Source organism: Colobus angolensis, unplaced genomic scaffold, assembly GCF_000951035.1.
Source record: "Colobus angolensis palliatus isolate OR3802 unplaced genomic scaffold, Cang.pa_1.0 Scaffold200, whole genome shotgun sequence".
In the NCBI taxonomy this organism is placed as follows: Eukaryota; Metazoa; Chordata; class Mammalia; order Primates; family Cercopithecidae; genus Colobus; species Colobus angolensis.
In genome coordinates, this window is record NW_012115156.1 from 2562227 (window position 1) to 2569874 (window position 7648).

The 7648-nt window shown below is 34.8% G+C and overlaps 1 protein-coding gene across 2 annotated transcripts in view; it reads left to right on the forward strand.

Moving 5' to 3' along the window:
* LOC105511584 (chromosome unknown open reading frame, human C4orf22) overlaps positions 1-7648 on the forward strand; it is a 642164-nt gene that overhangs the window by 272870 nt on the left and 361646 nt on the right. The window lies entirely within an intron of this gene.

The following is a 7648-nucleotide window of genomic DNA, read 5'->3' on the forward strand; positions in this document are numbered from 1 at the left end:
AAAGAATAGAACCAACTGAAAGTTTTGTGAATACAGCTATTTTCATTGAAATTTTTAAAACGCTTAGGTGGAATAAATTCTAGAGTGAAAATAGTTTAAGAGAAAATTAGTGAACTCATCATAGGACTTAGGATTTTACCCAGAATGCAGCAAAGAAAGGCAAAGAGATAGGAATTATGGAGGAAAAAAGAATCAGCCATGGGATAATGAGACTGAAAGGCTCCAACATACTTTGAACCGACCTTCCAGAAGAGAATGGAAGTAATGATACAAAAGCAGTATTTTTGTGTATACTCTTTTCTTGTGGCAGAGTGTAGAAAAGCCATAAACAGTAAATTAACAATAAAGTAAAATCATTCCAAGGTGAGCTTCTTCATTCTATATCTGTGAAAGCTGCATATGCATATTCTGATAACTTTTTTATTATCAGGAAAGTCTTGCCTTGAAAGATGTCTTAAAAGAAAAATTCACATCATGTTTTAAATTTGTTCTCTACTTAATAATTTGGTGAATAGCATATACTTAAATAGTTCTGGGTTATTGAAGTGATGACTACATTAAAAGTAGTGTTTTAAAAATAAATTATAAAATGTTGATTTTATGAAACATTTTTAGAATATCTTAGAAAACACTTTAGTGGCAACTAATGCTAATTTTCTATGAACATGGGAATCATTTCAAAGAAAGGCAAAGATATGATGAAGTGTGCAGTATATATGTTTAATTATTAAATACAAGGGATTAAAGTATTTTATTCATAAAATTAATGATCCACATATTATTGAGTAATATATTGACAATAGAAGCATACTATATTTATAAGTACTTAAATGAAATGATTTCATTAATAGCAGATTTTCCATGAAACAAATACCAAGAATAGACAGACTTGTAAATTATTTTTTTCTTACACATACATGCTTGAGAGTTATGTTAACATATTACTTCAGCACAAGATGTTTTAGAAATTAATTGGGCTTTAAATGAAAATAGACCCTCACCAATTTCCATTAATGACAGGAAGATGTCATTTAGACTGTTAAAATATTAAAATTAGCATAAAAGAGGTACAATCAATTGCAGGGCTATGCATAAAATATAGTTGTTTCCTTTATTAGAGTAGTATTGTTTAAATTAATTATAAAATAACATTATGTTCACATCAATTGGCCCAGTCTTTAGTATGTTAAGCAGTCATAGTCCCTAGTTGATTTTATAGTTATTATTTATGAAAGTGGCCATTATTCAGTATTTATAAAAGTTGCCAGGGTGGTAAATAAGAAAAGTAGTCTTTATCATTGTTTTATAATTTACTTTTATAAGAACCATTTGTTGGTATAGCATTATATAATTTGTCGTATTAATTTATTTAAATATGTATTTGGTTGATAAATTATATAAATTTTATGAGATTCAGTGCAAATACTTTGAACAGATACCTACATAAACATCAAGTACAAATTATAAAGTAAAGAGTAAGTCTAGAAATTGGTAAATATTCAAACTAAATATTAAAAGAAAAAATATATTTTGGGATTCCTGATTGTTTGCCTTTCTTCCTCTTTAATAATTTGCCATTAATCTAGCATTTTTTTCTTTATGTTTCTTGATAGATTATAATTTTAGCAGCTCCAATATTTAAGGCTGTATCTTATATTTTGAAAAAGAGGAGGTACTTCATTTTATCTCTTACAGTAGTCAAGTACTGTCATAAATTCATTTGTATGAACATATCATTTTCAAGTTAGTCAATTTACTTCAATTTTCTTTCGAATACTATCTCTTTTTAATCTGAGTCATCATGGTTTATGATTGCTTTAGCCACTTGAACAACAGTAAAAGCATTTTGGAAAATCTGATTATTTTCTCTATAGTTTCATGTTATAGTTCATTTTATAGGTTTAGGCTATCAGTCTGAATATTTGTGCCCCCCCAACCAAATTCATATGTTGACATTCGGACATCCAGTGTGCTGGTATTAGGCAGTGAGGCATTTTGAGAGGTGACTGGGTCATTCATGAGGCAGATCCCTCACGAACAAATTTGTGCCCTTATGAAAGAGGCCCCAGAGAGCTGTTTTGCCTCTTCCAACCGTGAAAAAGAGCCTCTCTAGAACCTGACAATACTGGCACCCTGATCTTAGACTTCTCAACCTCCAGAATTGTGAGAAGCAAATTCCTGTTGGTTATAAGTCATCTAGTTTATGGCATTTTTAATAGCAACTCAATTGGATTAGGACAACATTTTTTTCAACATGACATTAACATTTTGTGATACAAATAATTTTCTTGTATCAAAATTATTTTGCAAACAATTTGGTTTTCCTTTAACAAAGAACAAGCGTGGTTTAAACTATTACTAAAAATTATAATTTCCCCTTGTCTTCATATAACTTAATTTGCTCATTCATTCAATAAATATACATTCAGCATTTATTAAAAATAGTAATTTCCTTTTTTCTTCGTATTAGTTAATCTGATCATTCATTCAATGAATCTACATTTATTCAGTATCTATTATATGCCAGACAAGTGCTAGCTACAGGTAATAGAACTCTGGACAATATTGATAAGTCATTTGCCATTATGGAAATTACTACTGAGTGGGAGAAGTGGACCAATACTATAATGGAAATAAAGATAAATAATAATGGCGTGCAGAGGCAGTAACATCTGCCTAGATTAAACTCCTTCAAATTATCAATGACGATGCTCAGATACGTTGAGACATGCCCAAAGTGACACAGCTGGTAGAAAAGTGTTCTAAATCAACATATCTTGGTATCCTATATTTATGACTCATACAATACCTCTTATAGACTGAAGTAGAGCAGGTGCTGGCAAACAGTTGCTCATGGGCCACATCCAGCCTACCTAATGTTTTATCGGTAAACAGCTGTACTCATTCATTTACATATTTTCTATGGCTGCTTTTGCACCAGATGGCAAAGTTGACTAATTGTAGCAGAAACTGTATGGCCAACAAAACCTAAAATATTTACTTGTTCCTTGTAGAGAAAGTTTGTCCACAACTAGTACAGAAAATTAAGGTATAGGTATATATTAGAAAATAAAAAAATGAAGTTTTAAAAAAGTATTGCTCACAAAAAATAATAATCATAATTAAAAAAAGAAAAAAGTGTCGTTCAACGTGCCTATCAAATAATTGCTTGAAACTCCACTCTGAATCAATAAATAAAACGAAGACTATGAAACAAAAAAGACTATGGTCATCTATGGATGCTACAAAGAATAGTTCTATCATAAATTGCTTTTGTTTATGTTTCTGTAAAGATCAAGAACCTAAGACCCATTATATAATGCTTAATAAAGGTTAAGTGTTGCTTTAGAAGGTCTTTAAAAGAAGTATGGATAATATCCCCTAAATTGTATTCCAACAAAATAGGGAAAATGAGAAAAATATGCCATTGTCAGCAAGGTATAATAGATATATAATGTACAGTAAAAGGAGAAGTGATAGACATGCAATTTTTTTTCCTGTGAAATGCCTTTACTTTGGAAAGAAATGGTTGTCAATGCCTGTGCATTTCCTTGACAGATTATACCAGGCTGCACAATGGCAGCATTTGTCTTTGGTCTGTGGACCTAAGACAGTCGCTATCGGTGGAAACTTTTTCTGTACAGGTAATAACAAGGTGGTCAGTCATGCAACCGAAAGATCGAGTTTAAAGTTAAAATTAAAGAGGAATTCCCAGCACTATAGCATTTCATTTTATGTAAGCCTCTCCACCAGCCAAACTCGTTTACTTGTCATAGCTACCCAAATGAGAATACAAGGTTGACATGAAAGATGCACACATGTAAGGTAGTCTCATTCCATAGAAAAGGACCTAACAGAAACAGTAGAACAAGCCTATTAGATGACTTAAAAGAATAATAAAAAGAGTAATTAACAAAAGCATATAACCTCTATCATGTCCTTCAAAAACTAACATGTGCAAACAATAGTTCAACTTGAGGTCATGTTACCTTGCTTCTAAGTCTTCACTAGAGAAGGCTCATTTAAAGTCAATACAATCTCTGTATTTCTTTTTTCACACAAAGTTAACTATCCTAAAATATTTAATTTAAAATATCATTGATTTCTAGCAATAAAGAAAATTATTTTTGATTAACTTTCTATATGAAATTAGCATTTTATGTGAGAGAAAATTTGATGGCTACAGGAAATCTTCAAGTGTTCGGAGTTCAAGGAGATCCAGCTCATCAAATCCTTTTTTATTGACGTGAGAAACTGAGGCTCAGAAAGCCTCATTGCCAGAGTCACACAGAGAGCAGGAGCATGGCTGGTAGACCAGAAACAAATAACTTCAACTTCCTGCTGCAGGCCCTTTGCACGGTGCCATCCTGATCTCCCTACTTGGAGAACTTTTATTCAGTTTTAGTAATGGAGTGTGGAAGAGAGTTAATTTATGCCAATGGGCTCCAATTTGAGAACATTTTCTTCAACATTTGAAGATTATGAGGCATGTTATCGATATGTGAATTTGTGATCCTATAAGCTATGAAGCCTAGTTAGCCATACTTCTTGGGTCTAGTGATAGGTCTCCCTTGATGAGAATGCAAGGTTGACATGAAAAATACACAGAAGTAATGTAGCCCTATTTCAAAGAAAAGGAACTGGAGATCTCCCAAATCAGAATCACTAGAGCAGGCTTATTCAATGACTTAAAACATGGAGTCCAACAGTTGAGTCATGCTTCCCTGAGAATATAAGGACACAGTTACAGATCACAGTTGAACTGCCTGGATTGTGTCCCTGAGTAGAGTTCCTGGATTATCACAATGATCGTATTTTCCAGTGATGGAAAGTTCTGTTATTCTCCTTTAGTTTCTGTTAAATTCAAAGTCCAACAACAATGCCAGGTGTGATCCATCATGGGTGCATACAGCCACTCTTACATTCAGTGAATATTTTAGGGCACTCAATATGTATTAGGTTGTCTGCTCATGCTGCCATAACAAAATACCATGGATGGGGCAGCTTAAACAACAGAAATTTATTTTCTCACATTTCCAGAGGCTGAACGTTTGAGATGAGCGAGCGTGGTAGATTTCTGTTGAGAGTTCTTGTCCTAGCTTTCAGACTGCCACCTTCCTCCTGTGCCCTAATGGAGCAGAAAGAGAGAGCAAGAGCAAGCTCTTTGGTGTCTCTTCTTATAAGGGCACTACTGCTATTATGAGGACCCTGCTCTCATGACCTCACCTAAACCTAACTACCTCCCAAAGGCCTCATCTCCAAATACCATACATGAGGAGTTAGGGCTGAAACACATGGATTTTGAATTTATTCCATAACCCAGGTGCTGCACCAGGCATAAGTAAGACACAAATAATTCCTCCAGCAAGAAAGACATATTTAAAAACAAAGAGTCACAATGCAATGGGAAGTGAGCCCTTAATGAGTAAAATATAAATACTCTAAGGAGTTTAGGGGACTGCAGTATCTGCTCTTCACCTCACAGAGGAGATGCAGTTTAGGTGAGGCCAGAAGAACATGGAGATGTTTTTTGGTGTGGAGAAGATATAGGTAAGGGGTTATAAAAATTCACAGCAGGACTAGCTATTTAATTTGTGAGGAATCCCATGCAAAATGAAAATGGAAAGGCCCTTGTTCTGAAATTATTGACAGTTTTAAGACACTGACAGAAAATCATTAAACCACATTTGAGAAAAAGGACAAGTGTTGAGTGATTCCACTTATACAAAGTACCTAGAGTAGTTAAATTCATGGAGACAGAAAATGTAAAGGTGGTTACTGAGTACTAGGGGAGGGAAGAATGCGGAGTTATGTTTTTATTTATTTATTTATTTTATTTTTGAGATGCAGTTTCACTCTTGTTGCCCAGGCTGGAGTGCAATGGCACCATCTTGGTTCACTGCAACCTCCGCCTCCTGGGTTCAAGGGATTTTCCTGCTTCAGCCACCTGAGTAGCTGGGATTACAGGCATGCACCACACCACCTGGGTAATTTTGTATTTTTAGTAGAGATGGGGTTTAACCATGTTGGTCAGACTGGTTTCAAACTCTTGACCTCAGGTGAGCCACCGTGCCCAGCCAGGGAATTATGTTTTAATGGGCATGGAGTTTCAGTTTATGATGGTGAGAAAGTTCTAGAGATGAGTGGTGTTGACAGTTGCAATGTGAATTCACTTAATGCCACTGAATTTTACTCTTAAAAATGGTCCAAATGGTAAAGTATATGTTATATGTATTTTACCACAATAAAAAATAAATAAACTAAGTGTGGGGCTCTTCTGAGTTCATGTTGCTATGTGACTGCCCAGGAGTTACGGCTATGAAGCCAGCTCTGATTTACAACATGCTGGGGAAATGGTAAGTCATTAGGCCTGGCTAGAATACCGGAGGCATGTATGTGGGTGTATCAGAGCTGGCAATAGGTGAAAACTGGAATAGTAGACTGAGACCAGGTTGTTTTAGCAGATAGCATTGCTTGCCTGCCCAACCAGGCTTACCCCCCTTTCCTCTTAATAAGCCACCTGTTTTGTTTAGGAATATATCCCTCAGGCAAAGTACTCCAATCTCAAGTTCTGAGATTAATGCTGCTTAGTCTGTGAAAATAGTGCCATTCCCAGAGTATTCTCCTTGCCAGTGGTTAGATTAGTACCAGCCCCAAATTCCTCTTCATAGGTTTTCTCCATATAATGCTGAGAAATGCATATAATCTTGTTTCAGAACTAGTCCTGGCAATTTCATAATTCCCCCAAAGTGAACTCCAGAAGTCACACTAGGTATTACCTAGCATATTCATTGTATTTGCTTACATGTAGTCTGTTTTTTCTCTGTGTTTATTTTCTGGTGAATTATTATTTCCCTCCCATGTGCACATTGCTTATATTCTGTGTCTCAGAGGGTTATTCAAGATTAATTAGTGTTCCCCTGGGTATAGAAAATGACAGCTTCTGCAGTTTATCATTGGAGCACATTATCAATTACTTTGCTCTACAAAAATCCAGATGAAAATATTTTACATTTCAGTGAATGTGTTAAAGTAATATGCAAACAAATATGCTGTATGCATTAATTAAAATTGGGTAATTGTGTCACTATAGATACAAAGTTTTAGTGTCTGTTAAATATGGCATTAGATGAATTACATTAATTTGAATAACTTTATCTTCTGGGATACCATATTGCAATGTTTATTTCGTTGGATCATCAAAGCATATTTTTACAACTGAATATATATATGCAGATATGCAGATACAACATATATCTATATTTTAAAAGTCACTTATTTAAAATTAACATATTTATCATAACATATTTATCTACATAAACTATTTTTCTTTTTCTTTTACGAGACAGAGTCTTGCTGTGTCACCCAAGCTGGACTGCAGTGGCGTGATCTCGGCTCACTGCAACCTCCAACTCCTGGGTTTAAGTGATTCTCCTGACTCAGCCTCCCAAGTAGCTGGGACTACAGGCACACACCACTATGCTGGGCTAAGTTTTGTATTTTTAGTAGAGACAGGGTTTTACTATGTCGGCCAGGCTGGTCTTGAACCCTGACTTGGTGGTCCACCTGCCTCAGCCTCCCAAAGTGCTGGGATTACAAGCATGAGCCACCATGCCTAACCCTATTTTTCTTTTTTTTTTTTTTTTTT